This window comes from Mobula hypostoma, chromosome 10, assembly GCF_963921235.1.
Source record: "Mobula hypostoma chromosome 10, sMobHyp1.1, whole genome shotgun sequence".
NCBI lineage: Eukaryota > Metazoa > Chordata > Chondrichthyes > Myliobatiformes > Myliobatidae > Mobula > Mobula hypostoma.
The window spans coordinates 135,521,531-135,539,700 of NC_086106.1; the positions used below are offsets into that span (position 1 = coordinate 135,521,531).

The 18,170-nt window shown below is 43.2% G+C and overlaps 1 protein-coding gene across 4 annotated transcripts in view; it reads right to left on the reverse strand.

The window, feature by feature from the left end:
* The window catches only part of phf6 (PHD finger protein 6), a 90,666-nt gene that overhangs the window by 56,524 nt on the left and 15,972 nt on the right, over nucleotides 1–18,170 (reverse strand). The window lies entirely within an intron of this gene.

Below are 18,170 nucleotides of genomic sequence, written 5' to 3' on the forward strand. Positions count from 1 at the left end.
TTATAATATTAGTCTTATCAGCAGCTAGTTTTGAATAGTCAATTAACAGGAAGAAATAGAGGAAAACTCTTTTCAAATGAGAGGAGAGATGATACGAGAGATCCTCTTGACAATATCCAGGGAGTCAGAATGATGTCACATGTAGTGAGAGATTCAGTTTTGACCAACAATGCCATCTGCGGAGTTTGCATATTCTTCCTGCAAATACATCTTTCCCCACCTGTTCCGGTTCTCCCCACCCCCCACCCACCCAGTTCAAAAGATGTGTTGGTAGGTTAACTCAGCCCTGTAAATTACTCATAACACAAGTAGTTGGTCTGAGAATCAGGGGAAGGCCAGGCAGGCAAGTTGGACAAGAAGTGCGGAAGGGTATGCAAGTGACAGTAGATTACAAGGAATATAAGTGAGGGCATGGGATGCAGGAGACTGCTCTGAGAACTGGCATAAACTCAGTGGTCTGAACATCCTCATGTGACAAGGAAATACAAAAACAAACAATTATGAAAACAACAATGGCCAGTGGTGTGCTGCAGGGATGGACGCTGGGTCCTTTATGGCTCATCATAAATATATAATTTTGAGAATGTTTTTGGTATGATTAGCAAATTTGCAGATGGCACATGAAATGTGGTATAATGGTCAGTTAAGATTACAACATCTAGATCAACTGGGAAAATGGGCAAGTCTCATGGATTTAACTCAGACATGGAAAAGTAATACCTATAGGGAAGTTAAAGCAGGCCAAAACATAAAAAGTAAAAGGCTGTGCCCCGGGGGGGGGGGGGTGTTATTAAATGCTGATTCTGGGTACAGTGCATAGTTCATTGAAAGCGAGAAAATGGGAGACATTGTGGTGAAGGTGTTCGCTATGGAAGCACTTGCTTTCATCAGCCAAGGTAACAAGTCTAAGTAGCTCCGTCTAATGGAATTGGTCCTTACTCTTAATAATTTCTCCTTTGGCTCCTCCCACTTCCTCCAAACTAAAGGTGTAGCTATGGGCACCCGTATGGGTCCTAGCTATGCCTGCCTTTTTGTTGGCTTTGTGGAACAATCTATGTTCCGTGCCTATTCTGGTATCTGTCCCCCACTTTTCCTTCGCTACATCGACGACTGCATTGGCACTGCTTCCTGCACGCATGCAGAACTCGTTGACTTTATTAACTTTGTCTCCAACTTTCACCCTGCCCTCAAGTTTACCTGGTCCATTTCCGACACCTCCCTCCCCTTTCTAGATCTTTCTGTCTCTGTCTCTGGAGACAGCTTATCCACTGATGTCTACTATAAGCCTACTGACTCTCACAGCTATCTGGACTATTCCTCTTCTCACCCTGTCTCTTGCAAAAACGCCATCCCCTTCTCGCAATTCCTCCGTCTCCGCCGCATCTGCTCTCAGGATGAGGCTTTTCATTCTAGGACGAGGGAGATGTCTTCCTTTTTTAAAGAAAGGGGCTTCCTTTCCTCGACTATCAACTCTGCTCTTAAATGCATCTCCCCCATTTCACGTACATCTGCTCTCACTCCATCCTCCCGCCACCCCACTAGGAATAGGGTTCCCCTGGTCCTCACCTACCACCCCATCAGCCTCCGGGTCCAACATATTATTCTCCATAACTTCCGCCAGCTCCAATGGGATCCCACCACTAAGCACATCTTTCCCTCCCCCACTCTCTGCATTCCGCAGGGATCGCTCCCACGCAACTCCCTTGTCCATTTGTCCCCCCCCATCCCTCCCCACTGATCTCCCTCCTGGCACTTATCCTTGTAAGCGGAACAAGTGCTACACATGCCCTTACACTTCCTCCCTTACCACCATTCAGGGCCCCAAACAGTCCTTCCAGGTGAGGCAACACTTCACCTGTGAGTCAGCTGGGGTGATATACTGCGTCCGGTGCTCCCGATGTGGCCTTTTTTTATATTGGCGAGACCCGACGCAGACTGGGAGACCACTTTGCTGAACATCTACGCTCTGTCCGCCAGAGAAAGCAGGATCTCCCAGTGGCCACACATTTTAATTTCACATCCCATTCCCATTCTGACATGTCTATCCACGGCCTCCTCTACTGTAAAGATGAAGCCACACTCAGGTTGGAGGAACAACATCTTATATTCCGTCTGGGTAGCCTCCAACCTGATGGCATGAACATCGACTTCTCTAACTTCCGCTAATGCCCCACCTCCCCCTCGTACCCCATCTGTTACTTATTTTTATACACACATTCTTTCTCTCACTCTCCTTTTTCTCCCTCTGTCCCTCTGAATATACCCCTTGCCCATCCTCTGGGTCCCCCCCCTTGTCTTTCTTCCCGGACCTCCTGTCCCATAATCCTCTCGCATCCCTTTTGCCTATCATCTGTCCAGCTCTTGGCTCCATCCCTCCCCCTCCTGTCTTCTCCTATCATTTTGGATCTCCCCCTCCAACTTTCAAATTCCTTACTCACTCTTCCTTCAGTTAGTCCTGACGAAGGGTCTCGGCCTGAAACGTCGACTGCACCTCTTCCTGGAGATGCTGCCTGGCCTGCTGCGTTCACCAGCAACTTTTATGTGTGTCGCTAGGAGTTGGGATGTCCTGTTACAGTACTACAAAGCACCCACTGGGCTGAACTCAATTGTGTAGTTCTGTTCGCTATGCTATTAGGAAGAATTAAATTGGAAAAGGTGCAGAAACTATTTGCTGGAATGGAGGGCTTTATGTACAAAGAGAGTTTTGATACCTTTGATTTTCCTAACTGGAGCACATTGAGTCTCTGAGATAGCCTTTGAAGCGGTTTATAAGATCATAATGGGCAATGGATAGTCCCAACCTCTTTTCCAGGATAGTGGAATCCACATCTAGTGGGCATTTTTTTAAAGTGAAAGAGGAAAAATTTAAAAGGGATCTGAGGCAGGTGGGTATATGGAACGAGCTGTCCGAGGTGGGAAAGGCAGGTACAGTTACAATTTGTTTCAAAGACATCTGGACAGCTACATGGACATAGGGATACAGCGGGAGGAGACATAGCAGCGTGCCACACGTACGCAGCCCTCCGGTGAAAATGATATCGTATCCGTTAAATAGGGGCCGTGGACAATTCAGATTTGATGGAGACAGATGTGAAAGCACAGAGGAACATCTGGAGAAATTTCTGAAACGCCCGTTCGCTGCTGTTACTACTGCGCGATCGAGAATCTTCCAGAGAGAAGGCCTCAAAATCCCCGGCTTTGCCTACTGTTGGCGACCGAGATTGAGGTAGAATCATTCGGACAGAGATGGTGCTCGGTACTCGGTGTTGGAGAGCTGATCAGAGGCTCGAAGTTTTCAGGCGACTCAAGAGTCGGACTGTGGTCAGGTATGGCAGGGAGAGTTTTTCTTCCTTCTCCTGTCTGCGTGAGATGTGGGACATTTGAGAGAGTTTGAACTTTTTATTGTGCTCATGGACTGTTCTTCATCAAGTTATGGTATTGTTGCACTGTTGTAACTATATGTTATAATTATGTGGTTTTGTTAGTTTTTTCAGTCTTGGTCTGTCCTGTGTTTTATATCACTCCAGAGGAAATACTGTATCATTTCTTAATGCATGCATTACTAAATGACAATAAAAGAGGACTGTGTGTCTTCATAATCTAAAATAAAATGCAAGCAATTAGAATGAGGATGCATCTTGGTCAGCATGAAAGAGCTGGGCAGAGGGGCCTGTTCCATCCTGTATTAACTATGTACAGGGATGGCAGGACTTTCATATGAAGAAAGACTGGATGAACTAGGCTTGTACTCGTTGGAATTTAGAAGATTGAGGGGGGATCTGATTGAAACGTATAAAATCCTAAAGGGATTGGACAGGCTAGATGCAGCAAGATTGTTCCCGATGTTGGGGAAGTCCAGAACGAGGGGTCACAGTTTGAGGATAAAGGGGAGGCCTTTTAGGACCGAGATGAGGAAACACTTCTTCATACAGAGAGTGGTGAATCTGTGGAATTCTCTGCCACAGGAAACAGTTGAGGCTGGTTCATTGGCTATATTTAAGAGGGAGTTAGATAAGGCCCTTGTGGCTAAAGGGATCAGGGGGTATGGGGTTCTGAGTTGGATGATCAGCCATGATCATAATGAAAGGCGGTGCAGACTCAAAAGGCTGAAAGGCTTACTCCTGCACCTATTTTCTATGTTTTCATTGGGCAAAGAATTCCACAGATTCACCACCCTCTGGGAAAAGCAGTTCCTCCTCAACTCTGTCCTAAATCTACACCTCCGAACCTTGGGGTTATGTCCCCTAGTTCTAACCTCACCTATCAATGGAAACAATTTTCCTGTCTCTATCTTATCTATCCCTTTCATAATTTTTTATGATTCTATAAGATCACTTCCCATTCTTCTGAATTCCAGAGAGTATAGTCCCAGGCGACTCAATCTCTCCTCATCATCTAACCTCCTCATCTCTGGAAACAACCTGGTGAACCTCCTCTGCACTGCCTCCAAAGCCAGTATATCCTACATAACATCCCTACTCTTAAATTCAATCCCACCAACAATGAAGGCCAACATTCCATTTGCTTTTTTGATAGCCCGCTGCACCTGCAAACCAACCTTTTCTTATTCATGCACAAGCACTCCCAAGTCCCACTGCACAGCAGCGTGCTGCAATTTTTTACCATTTAAATAATAATCTGCTCTTCCGGTTTTCCTTCAAAAGTGGATGACCTCGCATTTACCAACATTGCACTCCATCTGCCAAGACCCCTGCCCACTCACTTAACCTATCTATATCTCTCTGCAGACTCTCCGTATCTTCTGCACAATTTGCTTTTTCACTCAGTTTAGTATCATCAGCGAACTTCTATACACTACTCTCGGTCCCCTCTTCCAGATCGTTAATGTATATCGTGGACAGTTGTGGGCTCAGCACTGACCCCTGCGGCACACTGCTCACCACTGATTGCCAACCAGAGTAACAGTCATGTATCCCAACTCTCTGCTTGCTATTAACCAATCCTATAGCCATGCTAATACATGCCCCAACTCTATGTACCCATATCTAATGGATAAGTCTTTTATGTAGCACCTTATCGAACACCTTCCATTTCATTCTCTTCACATTCCGATCAATTCTATCCTGATCCTGCCACTCACCCACGTACCAGGAGCAATTTACAGTGTCTAATTAAGCTACCATCTTTGGGATGTCCTCATCGGGGGGGGAGCGGGGGGGGGGGAGCAATCAGAGGTGGAGAGGCTCAGCAACTTTAAATTCCTGTTATCCTTCCAGAGGACCTGTCCCGGTCCCAGCACACAAGTGCAATTATGAAGAAAGCATGAAAAAGCCTCTACTTCCTTCAGAGTTTGTGAAGAATTGGCATGACATCTATAACCGTCCAACTTCAACAGATGTGTGGTGAGAGTATATTGACTGGCTGCATCATAAATTGGTACGGAAACACCAATGCCCTTGAACAGAAAATCCTACAAAAAGAAATGGATACAGTCCAATCCATCATGAGTAAAGCCTCCCCACCACTGAGCATATCTGCATGGAATGTTCACAGGAAAGCAGCATCAATCACCAGGGACCCCCAACACCCAGGTCATGCTTTCTTCTCGCTGCTGCCATCTTCCTGAAGGTACAGAAGTCTCCAGACTCTCACCATCAGGTTTAGGAAACATCTGGGTCCTGAACCAGAGAGGATAATTTCACTTGCCCCCATCGCTGAACTGTTCCCACAACCTATTTGTCATTTGTACACTGGTTACACACCGTATTGATGGAGTCTTTCATTGATTCTATTATGGTAATTGGATTTAGTGAGTATGCCCACAAGAAAGTGAACCTCAGGGTTGTGTATGGTGACAAGTGCACTTCAATAATAAATTTACTTTGGAGCATCTAGAGAAAAGCCTCATAGTCGTAGGGAGAAAGTGTATCCAGACACCAGCAGATCTGAACCAACGAGTTTGCAGCTGTAAGAGTACCTCTACGAGCCCTGTGTTAAAAATTTACAATAAAGATAACTAAAAATGTTTATTAAAGCCAAAATATAATTTTAGTCTGATCAAGTAAAGTTAAAAGCATTTAAAAATTCCAAATATGGCAGCATTAACGTCAATTTGAATGCAGACGCATTTAAATGGAAATAAGGAAATGATAAAGTTGTTCTTAGGAATTCACATTTTAACAGCAGAATCAGTGCAGCAATTGAAGATGTTAATGTAAAACATCTTTCAGACAGTGAACCAGAAGTTGAGAACCAGAAGTTGAGTGCAGATCTGATCTGCTGATGAAACCACATTAAATCTTATGCACATTTGCTAATTCTATTCCTATCATGACGAAGGGAAAAAAGATTTTTGGCAATTTGCATGCTTATCTAAATGAAATAAAGTTACTTAAATTGTTAATAGTGCTTCTTGGTGCTTAAATACTATGTCACAAGAGATTCGGAAGATGCTGAATATCAGAGCCACACATACAATATGCTGGAGGAGCTCAGTTGGTTAGTCAGTATCTATGGAAAGGAATAAAGAGTTAAAGCTTTAGGCTGAATCCATTCATCAGGTCTCCTTAAAAGATCCTTATTGAATAAGGATCTCTGCAGGGAAGGATCAGAACACCACTTGAATTGAATGAGATTTTATGACAAGACAATAAGACCAATTTCAAAGTCATTAAAGCAAATACAAATAATTTAAATTTAATTTTTAAAATTCCGTATTCAAATGATATACAGGTGTCCCCCACTTTTCGAACGTTCGCTTTACGAAACCTCACTGTTACGAAAGACCTACATTAGTACCCTGTTTTTGCTTTCAGAAGGTGTTTTCACCATTACGAAGAAAGGCAGCACGCGCCCCGAGCAGCCGCTCTGCCCCGGATTCAGAACGGCATTGCTTAAACATGTTGCATTCAGCAGCCGTTAGCAAGATGAGTTCTAAGGTGTCGGAAAAGCCTGAAAAAGTAAGGGTGTTACACTTAGCGTAAAACTAGACATAATTAAGCATTTCGATCGTGGTGAACAAAGCAAGGACGAAGTGAGTTTGGCTTGAAGAAGTTGATGAAGATGATGTTGAAGAGGCTTTGGCATCCCATGACCAAGAACTGATAGATGAAGAGCTGATGCAATTGGAAGAGGAAAGGATAACAATCGAAACCGAATGCAGAAAGTGAAGCAACTGCGTGAGACTTTCGCTGCAATGATAAAGTACGACTTTAATTTTGAAAGGGTACGTAGGTTTAGGGGATATTTGCAGGATGGTTTGAGTGCTTGCAAACAACTGTATGATAGAAAAATGCGTGAGGCTCAGCATTCAAGCAAGCCTTCCGCATCAGCCACAGCAGACGATGAACCTCGACCTTCGACATCGAAGGAGGCAGTCATAGAAGATGAGCTGCCTGCCTTGATCGACGATGAGATGACACCCCCGTGTCCCACCACCCCAACACCCGGGACCTGGACAGATAATGTACCCATTCGTGGAGAATGCAGCAGTAGCCGGGAGGCACACAGCACATCTTAAGAAAAAAGCCAAAATAAACATGCTAATTAATTAGGTGCCACCTAGCACGTAATTGTCGGCCCAGATCAATGTCAATGCAATCGGCAATCGCCTCTGATCTGCGCCGACATTTACGTGCCGGGCAGCACATCATTAATTAGCATGTTTATTTCAGCTTTTTTCTTAAAGGTGTGCTGTGTGCCTCCCGGTTACCCCGCGTGCTTCGTGGCAATGTATCAGTCGGTGGCCCAGAGGGTGGGGGCCACTGCACCACCCAGCCTGCGATGACTCAGTCTAATACACCATCATCAGTGTGCTCGATGTCTTCCCAATTCCGGTAAGTGATACTACACTGTACATACATTATTTCTACCTTATATAGGTTGTGTATTTTTACGTGTTTTTTGGCAGCTTCATAGTTTAAAGGTTACTGGAGAGCACGTTTATGCCAACAGCACTTGCGTGAGATTTTCGCTACAGAGATCTATGCAGGCAATCGTTGTAGAGAAGTATTTCTACTTTATATAGGCTGTGTATTTATCATATCATTCCTGCTTTTACTATATGTTACCGTTATTTTAGGTTTTATGTGTTATTTGGCATGATTTGGTAGGTTATTTTTGGGTCTGAGAACGCTTACAAAATTTTCCCATATAAATAAATGGTAATTGCTTCTTCGCTTTACGACATTCCGGCTTACGAACCGTTTCATAGGAACGCTCTACCTTCGGATGGCGGGGGAAGCCTGTAGCTATTTAACTTCTAATAGTTTTGAGAATTATTTTCCAAAACATTGGAACTGTATAGCTTTGAAAATCACAAAAGAAGAAATTCACCTAGTAACTGCACTGTATCATTGATGTCACAACTGCTCCATCACAGCACCAGTAAGCCAAGTTCAATTCAGACTTCTGCAGCTGTAAGGAGTTTGAACCTGTAACTTTGTGCTTTTCACTGGGTGCTCTAGGTTCAAATATCTTAAAGACACGTTGGCTGGTTGGTAACTTGGTTACTATCGTCCAGCTGAGAACTGGAATTAGTGGGAAAGGGGACTGCTCCAAATGGGGATCTGTTCAGTGCAGACTCGGTGGTCTGAAAGGCTCATTTCCACACAGTATAATTGTGAATATTAGACAGTATTGCTAAAGCTGGAGGCATGGTTTTGTTTTCTGTTTGCATTGTTGGATTTCTCTGCAATTGTGTGAATGGGACTTCTTCAGGTCAATACACATGACACAATGAGCTTATGTGATATCAAGCACCACTAAAAGCTCTTACCATGTAATTCAGAGCCAGCTTCGTTAGTACGCAAGCAGGTAGCTCACTGCTCTTCACAAACGTCAGCTAGGGAGCAAACCAACAGTGCCTAATTTATGGTTGGTATACAGACTGCCACGTGGGAAGAGAACAAAATATTAATATCTCATTTACACAGAATAAATCACCTACATTCAGTATTCACTGAACTAACATGATACTTTCACTACACTCAACAGCTTCTCGACTCCAATCACTTATTCATAGTGCCACCATCACTCCATATTTTACTGATCTCTTCACTGTTAAAATTTTGGGAAAGCAGGAGTAACAGAAGAAAAAATAACTTACAGAAACACTCAAATAACAGACATGCAGTGATCTGACTGTAAAGATGACAGATCGAGGAACCTGGACCAAAAACTGCTGGAGGATCTCAGTGGATCAGATATCACTTCCAGTGTGAAGTGTCACTTCATATTTCAGATTGAAACCCTTCACCTGGACTGAAACAGTAGAGGGAGATGGCCTGTATAGACTCTAGCAAAATAAAAATCGAAAAGGATGAGGAATCACAAGATAAAGGAGCAGAAGTAGGCCATTCGGTCCATCGAGTCTGCTCCACAGCTCCCCCATGAGCTAAACTATTCACCCATCTAGTTCCAATTTCCGGCTTTTACCCCATATCCCTTGATACCCTAATTAGATACCTGTCAGTCTCCTCCTTAAACACCCTCAATGATCAGGCCTCCACAGCCATATGTGACAATGAATTCCACAAATCCACGACCCTCTGGCTAAAAAAATTTCTCCTCATTTCTGTTTTAACTGGGTACCCTCTAATCCTAAGACTATGGCCTCTTGTCCTGGACTCACCCACCAAGGGAAACAACCTTTCCACATCTACTCTGTCCAACCCTTTCAACATTTGAAACGTTTCTATGAGATCCCCTCTCATTCTTCTATACTCTAATGAACACAGTCCAAGAGCCGGCAAACGCTCCCAATAAGTTAGCCCCTGCATTCCAGGAATCATCCTCGTAAATCTTCTCTGAACTCTCTCCAACATCAGTACATCCTTTCTAAGATAGGGGGCCCAAAACTGCACACAGTACATCCTTTCTAAGATAGGGGGCCCAAAACTGCACACAGTATTCCAAATGAGGTCTCACTAATGCCCCATAGAGCCTCATCAACACCTCCTTACTCTTATACACTATTCCTCTTGAAATGAATGCCAACATAGCATTCGCTTTCCTTACCGCCGATCCAACTTGGAGGTTAACCTTTAGGGTATCCTGCACAAGGACCCCCAAGTCCCTTTGCACTTCCGATTTTTGAATTTTCTCCCCATCTAAATAATAATCTGCCCGATTATTTCTTCTTCCAAAATGTACAACTGTACATTTGTCAACGTTGTATCTCATCTGCCATTTCTTTGCCCACTCTCCTAAACTGACTAAGTCTCTCTGCAACCTTTCCGTTTCTTCAACATTTCCTGCTCCTCCACCTATCTTGGTGTCATCCGCAAATTTAGCCACAAAACCATTTAATCCATAATCCAAATCATCGATATACATCGTAAAAAGAAGTGGCCCCAACACTGACCCCTGTGGAATACCACTTGTAACCAGCAACCAATCAGAATAGGATCCCTTTATTCCCCCCCCTTTGCTTTCTGCCTATCAGCCAATGCTCCACCCATTTCAATATCATTCCTATAATTCCATGGGCTCTCATTTTATTAAGCAGCCTCATATGCGGCACCTTATCGAAGGCCTTTTGAAAATCCAAATACACAACATCCACAGCCTCTCCCTTGTCAATCTTATTCGAGATTATCTCAAAAAATTCCAGTAGATTGGTGAGGTAGGATCTTCCCTTCATGAAACCATGCTGGCTTCGGCCTATCTTGTCATGCATCTCGAGGTATTTCATAACCTCATCCTTGAGGATTGACTCCAATATCTTTCCAACTACCGATGTCACATTAATAGGTCTGTAATTTTCTTTTTGCTGCCTCCTTCCTTTCTTAAATAGCGGAACTACATTTGCGACCTTCCAGTCCTCCGGAACCATGCCAGAGTCTGTTGAATCCTGGAAGATCATTTCCAATGCTTCCACAATCTCCAAAGCCACCTCCTTCAGAACCCTTGGGTGCACCTCATCCGGACCGGGAGACTTATCTATTCTTAGTCCACTTAGCTTCCCAAGCACTTTCTCTCTAGTAATCTTGACTGTACCTAATTCTATTCCCTGATACCTCTGGCTATCAGGTATATTGCTCATGTCTTCCACTGTGAAGACTGATGCAAAATACTCATTCAGTTCCTCCGCCATCTCTTTGTTATCCATTATAATTTCTCCAGCATCATTTTCAATCGGTCCCGTATCTACCCTTGTCACTCCTCATATATTTTAAAAAATTCTTAGTATCCTTTTTTATGTTAATCGCCAACTTCCTTTCATAATTCATCTTTTCTTTCCTAATGACTTTCTTAGTTTCCTTCTGTAAGTTTTCAAGTCTTCCAGTCCTCATTTTTCCCACTAATTTTTGCTTCTTTGTACGCCGTTCCTTTTGCTTCATTAGCCACATTTGTGCCATTTTTCCATTCATGATTTTCTTTTTTCTTGGAATATATTTTTCCTGCATTTTCCTTATTTCTTGTAGGAATTTCATCCAATTCTTCTCTGCCGTCCCTCCATTTAGCTTACTTTTCAAATCAAATTGGAATACAGGACTAAAAGGTGTTATAATTGAATGCAAAAAGTATACAAAACAAGGTTAATGATCCTGTATCGCAGTTAAGAGATTGGCAGGTAGTGGTGGCTAGATTATAGTTCAGAGCTAACATCCAGAGCTACACATTGTCTCAAAAGGATGGGCGAGTAAGCAGAGGCTCTGTACATAAAAAAAGTGAAATCAACTCCTTAAAAAGAGGTGATATTTGATTGCAAAATGTGGAATCCATGCCAGAAGAGTTAAAAAAACTGCAAGGGTAAATAGTCACTGATGGAAATTACGGTGATGGAAAAAATATTCAACCACCACCTCCCCCACCCCATCCCCCCGGGAAGTTTTCATGTCTTGCTATTTTACAACATCGAATCACAGTGGATGCAAGTAATTTGGCGTTTTTGACAATGATCAACATGAAAAGATTATGTCAAAGTGAAAACAAATTTCTACAAATTGGTCTAAATTTATTACAATTATTATACACAAAATAATTGTTTGCATAATTACTCACCCCTTCAATTAGGTATTTAGTAGATGCACCATTGTCTGCAATTACAGCCTGAGTCTGTGTGGATAGGTCTCTGAAGTTCTGAATAGAGAACTGAGAGAGCTAGGCAGAAAGCTGTGAAGCAGGACCTCCAGGGTAGTAATTTCTGGACTGCTACTTGCGCCACGTGCCGTTCAGGATAGACACCAGATGACATGACAGATAAATGTGTGGCTGAGAAGCTGGTGTAGGGGGCAGAGCTTCAGATTCTTCGATCATTGGGATCCCTTCTGGGGGAGGTATGAGCTGTACAAAAGGGACGGGGGGGTCACCAATATTTTAATGGGCAAGTTTGTTAAGAGCTGTTGGGGAGGGTTTAAACTAATTTGGCAGGGGCATGGGAACCAGAGTGAAGGGACTCAGGATAGGATGGATCGTTTAAAAAAAGATAGCTTGCAGTCAGACTGTGAGGAAGGGCAGGCAGATGTCAGGGTACAAGGCAAAATTCAAGCTAGCAGGGTGAGTATCAGCACAATAGGGATAAAGAATCAAAAAGGGTAGTAAAATCTCATCTAAGAAATAAGATGGATGATCTTGTTGCACTTTTACAGATTGTCGGTATAACATTGTGGGCATCACTGAATCATGACTGAAGGACGGTCGTACTTGCATTCTGAATGTCCAAGGTTACACACTGTATCGGAGGGTTAGGAAGGTAGGCAGAGGGGGTAGCGTGGCTCTGCTGGAAAACAATAGCATCAAATCAGTAGAAAGATGTGACATAGGATTGGAAGATCCTTGTGGGTTGAGTTAAGAAACTGCAGGGGCAAAAGGACCCTGATGGCAGTTGCATATAGGCCTCCAAGAAATAGCTGCGATGTGGTCTGCAGATTACAAAGGGAAATAGAAAAGGCGTGTCAAAAGGACAATGTGATGATAGTCATGGAGATTTGAACATGCAGGTAGACTGGAAAAATCAGGTTGGTAATGGATCTCAAGACAGTGAGTTTGTTGAATGCCTATGAGATGGATTTTTGAAGCAGTATGTCAATGAACCTTCTAGGGGATCAGCTATACTGGATTGAGTGTTATACTGCAGGCAATTAGGGAGTTTAAGGTAAAGGAACCCTGAGGAGGCAGTGATCACAATACGACTGAGTTCAACTTGAAATTTGATAGGAAGAAAGTAAAGTCTGGCATAGCAATATTTCAGTGGAGTAAAGAAAGCAACGGTGGTATGAGAGAGGATTTGGCCAAAGTAAATTGGAAGATGATGCTGGGATGGATGACATCAGAGCACAAATGGCCCGAGTTTCTTAGAAAGTTGAGGAAGGAGCAGGATAGATGTATTCCAAAAACAAAGAAATACTCAAATGGCAAAATAGTACAACTGTGGCTGACAAGGGAAGTCAAAGCTAATGCAAAAGTAAAAAAGAGGGCACACGACAAAGCAAAAACTAGCCGGAAGACTGGATTGGAAAGTTTTTAAAACCCTACAGAGAACAACTAAAAGAATCATTAGGAGGGAAAAGATGAAATTTGGAAGCAAGCTAGCAAGCAATATCAACATAGAACATAGAACAGTACATCACAGTACAGGCCCTTCGGCCCACAATGTTGTGCCGACCCTCAAACTCTGCCTCCCATATAAGCCCCCAACTTAAATTCCTCCATATACCTGTCCAGTAGTCTTTTAAACTTCACTAGTGTATCTGCCTCCACCACTGACTCAGGCAGTGCATTCCACATACCAACCACTCTCTAAGTAAAAAACCTTCCTCTAATATCCCCGTTGAACTTCCCACTCCTTACCTTAAAGCCATGTCCTCTTGTGTTGAGCAGTGGTGCCCTGGGGAAGAGGCGTTGGCTATCCACTCTATCTATTCCTCTTAATATCTTGTATATCAAGGTGGATAGAGAAAAAAATTAAGAATATGAAAAATAAGAGACCTGAGAATGGATATAGGTCTGCTAGAAAATGAGGCTGGAGAAATAATGGGGGGGGGGGGGTACAAGGAGATGGCAGATGAACTAAATATGTATTTTGCATTTGTCCTTACTCTGGAAGACATTAGCAGTGTTACAGGTGTTAAAGAGTGTAAGGGAAGAGGAGTGCAGTTACAATTACAAGGGAGAAAGTGCTCAAAAAAATTGAAAGACCTAAAGGTACACAAGTCACTCGGACCAGAAGAACTACACCCTGGGTTCTGAAAGAGATGGCGGTCAGTAGCGATTGTGGGAGGCATTAGTAATGATCTTTTAAAATCATTGGACTCTGGCTTGGTTTTGGAGGACTAAAAAATTGCAAATGCCACTCCACTCTTTAAGATAAGAGCAAGGCAGCAGAAAGGAAATTATAGACCAGTTAGCCTGACCTTAGTGGTTGGGAAGATGTTGGGGTCACAGGACAAGAAAGGACAAAGTCAGCACTGTTTCCTTAAGGGAAAATCATGCCTGACGAACTTGCTGGAATTCTTTGAAGAGATTACAAGTAGGATAGATAAAGGGGATGCAATGGATGCTGTATATTTGGATTATCAGAAGGCCTTTGACAAGGTGTCACATGAGGCTGTTAACCAAGTTAAGAGCCCATGGTATTACAGGAAAGTCACTGGCAAGATTAGAGCATTGGCTGACGGTTAGGAGGCAGTGAGTGGGAATAAAAGGATCCTTTTCAGTTGGTAGCCAGTGATTATTGGTGTTCCGCAGAGGTTGGTGTTGGGATCGCTTCTTTTTATGCTGTCTAATAATGATTTAGAAGATGGAATAGATAGATTAGTTGCCAAGTTTGCAGATGATATGAAGATTGGTGGAGGGGCAGATAGTGTTGAGGAAACAGGAAGGCTGCAGAAGGACTCAGACGGATTAGGAGAACGGGCAAGAAAGTGGTAAATGAAATAACAGCATTGGAAACTGCTTAGTCATGCACCTTGACAGTAGAATTTAATGTGCAGACTATTTTCTAAAAAGGGAGACAATCCAAAAATCTGAAATGCAAAGGGACTTGGGAGTCCTTGTGCAGAACACCCTAAATGTTAACTTGCAGGTTGAGTCAGTGATGAGGAATGCAAATACAATGTTAGCATTCATTTCAAGAGATCTAGATTATAACAGCAGGGATGTGATGCAGAGGCTTTAAAAGGCACCGGTGTGGCCTCACCTTATAGTTTTGGGCTCTTATCCAAGAAAAGATGTGCTAGCATTGGAGTGGGTTCATGGCTCTGGGCCTGTACCTGCTGGAATTTAGAAAGATGGGGGGGAGGGAGGGGACCTCATTGAAACCTTTCAAATGTTTAAACCCTAGGCAGAGGAGATGTGGAAAAGATGTTTCCCATGGTGGGGGAGCCCAGGACAAGAGGGCAAGCCTCAGGATAGAGAAGCGTCCATTTAAGACAGAGGCAGAGAAATTTCTTTAGCCAGAGGGTAGCGAATTTGTGAAATTTGTTATCACAGGCAACTGTGGAGGTCAGGTCGTTGGGTGTATTTAAGGTGGAGATTGATAAGTTCTTGATTAGACAAGGCATCAAAAGGTTATGAGGCGAAAGGCAGTGGGGCTGAGGAGGGGTAAAAAGGATCAGCCATGATTGAATGGCGGAACAGACTCAATTGGCCAAATGGCCTAATTCTGCTCCTATGTCCTGTAGTCAGCTTTGCACATATGGATACCGCAATTTTTTCCCCATTCTCCTTTACAAAACTGCTCAAGTTCTGTCAGATTGCATGGAGGTCATGAGTGAATGGCTCATTTCAAGTCCAGCCACAAATTCTAAATTGGATTGAGGTCTGGACTCTGACTTGGCCATTCCAGGACAATAACTTTGTTTTCCTATGTAGCTTTGGCTTTATGCCAAAGCTTCAGTCATTCTCCTGCTGGAAAACAAATCTCCCAAGTCGCAGTTTTCTTGCAGGCTGCATCAGGCTTTCCTCCAGGATTTCCCTGTATTTTGCTGTATTTATTTTACCCTCTACCTTCACAAGCCTTCCAGGACCTGCTGCAGTGAAGCACCTCCACAGCATGATGCAGCCACCACCATGCTTCACGGTAGGTATGGCACGTTTTTGATGATGTGCAGTGTTTGTCTACACATAGCGTTTAGTCTGATGGCCAAACATCTCAATTTTGGTTTCATTAGACCTTTGAATCTTCTTCCATCTGACTTCAAAGTCTCCCACATGCCTTCTGACAAACTCTACGTGAGATCTCATGAGAGTTTTTTTTCCCAACAGTGGCTTTCTCTTTGCCACTCTCCCATAATGCTGTCCAAGTTGCATGCCATCTTGGACAATGTCTCCCATCCACTACATATTGTACTGGTTGGGCACAGGAGTACATTCAGCCTGAGACTCATTCCACCGAGATGCAACACTGAGCGTCATAGGAAGTCATTCCTGCCTGTGGCCATCAAACTTTACAACTCCTCCCTTGGAGGGTCAGACACCCTGAGCCAATAGACTGGTCCTGGACTTATTTCCCGGCATAATTTACATATTACTATTTAATTACTTATGGTTTTATATTGCTATATTTATACCCTATTCTGGGTTGGTGCAACTAACGAAAACCAATTTCCCTCAGGATCAATAAAGTATGACTATGACTAAAGCTATGACTGTTGAAGCACCCAGGCAACAGTTGTTGTATGTACAGCCTCTCCCATCTCAGCACTGAAGCTCCAGAGTTGTCACTGGTCTCTTGGTGGCCTCCCTCACTAGTCCTCTTCTTGTACAGTCGCTCAGCTTTTAAGGACTGCTTGCTCCAGGCAGATTTACAGCTGTGCCATATTCTTTCCATTTCTTCATGATTGACTTAACTGGACTCTAAAAGACATCAGTGACTTGGAAATGTTCCCGTATCTATCTCCCGACTTGTGCTTTTCAATAACCTTAATGGAGTTGCTTGGAGTGTTCTTTTGTCTTCAGGGTGTAGTTTTTGCCAGAATACTAATTCACAGTAGTTGGACCTTCCAGATAGAGGTGTTATTTTTACTACAATCAAATGAAATACCTTGACTGCACACAGGTGATCTCCATCATACTAACAGTAATTTCTAAAACCAATTGGTTGCACCAGTGATGATTTGGTGTGTCATATTAAACAGGGTGAATACTTATGCAATTAATTATTTTGTGTTTTACGTTTGTAATTTGATCACTTTGTAGAGGTCTGTTTTTACTTTGACACGAAAAAGTCTTTTTCTGTTGATCAGTGTCAAAAGAAAACGGGGAAAATTCCAGTGTCCAGATGTGCGAAGTTGCCTCAAGGCTGTGTAATGCCCCATTTCATATTTTTTCTATTATGCTGTATGTATTTCATTTTGCCAGCTCTGTAACAGCAGTCTGTTCTGTTTTCATGCTTGTTTGGGTTACTGTTGGAGAGAGGAGAAATGTGTACCATCCAACAAGGCTGGTCAGATCAAGGGGAGTTTTCTCTGGTTTGAGGAACACTAAGGTTGGGCTTGGAGCTTTTGTTTGAGAGGAAATGAAGAGGAGAATGCTGGGGAGAACCTTTCGTAGCATATGATCCGGTGGGAGACCCGTTTGTTCAAGGTGGATTGCGAGCGACGTTTGGAAGGTGGTGTGTGCAATCACGTTGACCGAGGGCCCAGTGCGCGAGTGACAGAAGTTCAAGATGAGCTCCAACTTGTGCACATTTGACTGCTTAATTAGAATGGGCCCTTTTCTTTTTGTTATTCTTTACTAACCCTTCAGTTAAGATTCAAAAATATAATTCCTTTAATCATATGCAGGGTACAGGGAATGACATGGGGTGGAATCAAGTGCACTCAATTTCAAGAGTTTGGCAGGACCAAAGGTTGTCTTCCCCAGACTTAAGCAGCCCAGGAAACCAGTGCGTTTCAGTTGTAATTACTGAGAAAGGTGCACCAACTAAATACTGACTTGAAGCGGTGAGTAATTATGCAATCAATTATTGCGTTCAACAATCATAATAGAAACAGAGAAAATAGGTGTAGGAGTAGGCCATTCGGCCCTTCGAGCCTGCACTGCCATTCAGTATGATCATGGCTGATCATCCAACTCAGAACCCTGTACCAACCTTCCCTCCATACCCCCTGATCCCTTTAGCCACAAGGGCCATATCTAACTCCCTCTTAAATATAGCCAATGAACCAGCCTCAACTGTTTCCTGTGGCAGAGAATTCCACAGATTCACCACTCTCTGTGTGAAGAAGTTTTTCCTAATCTTGGTCCTAAAAGGCTTCCCCTTT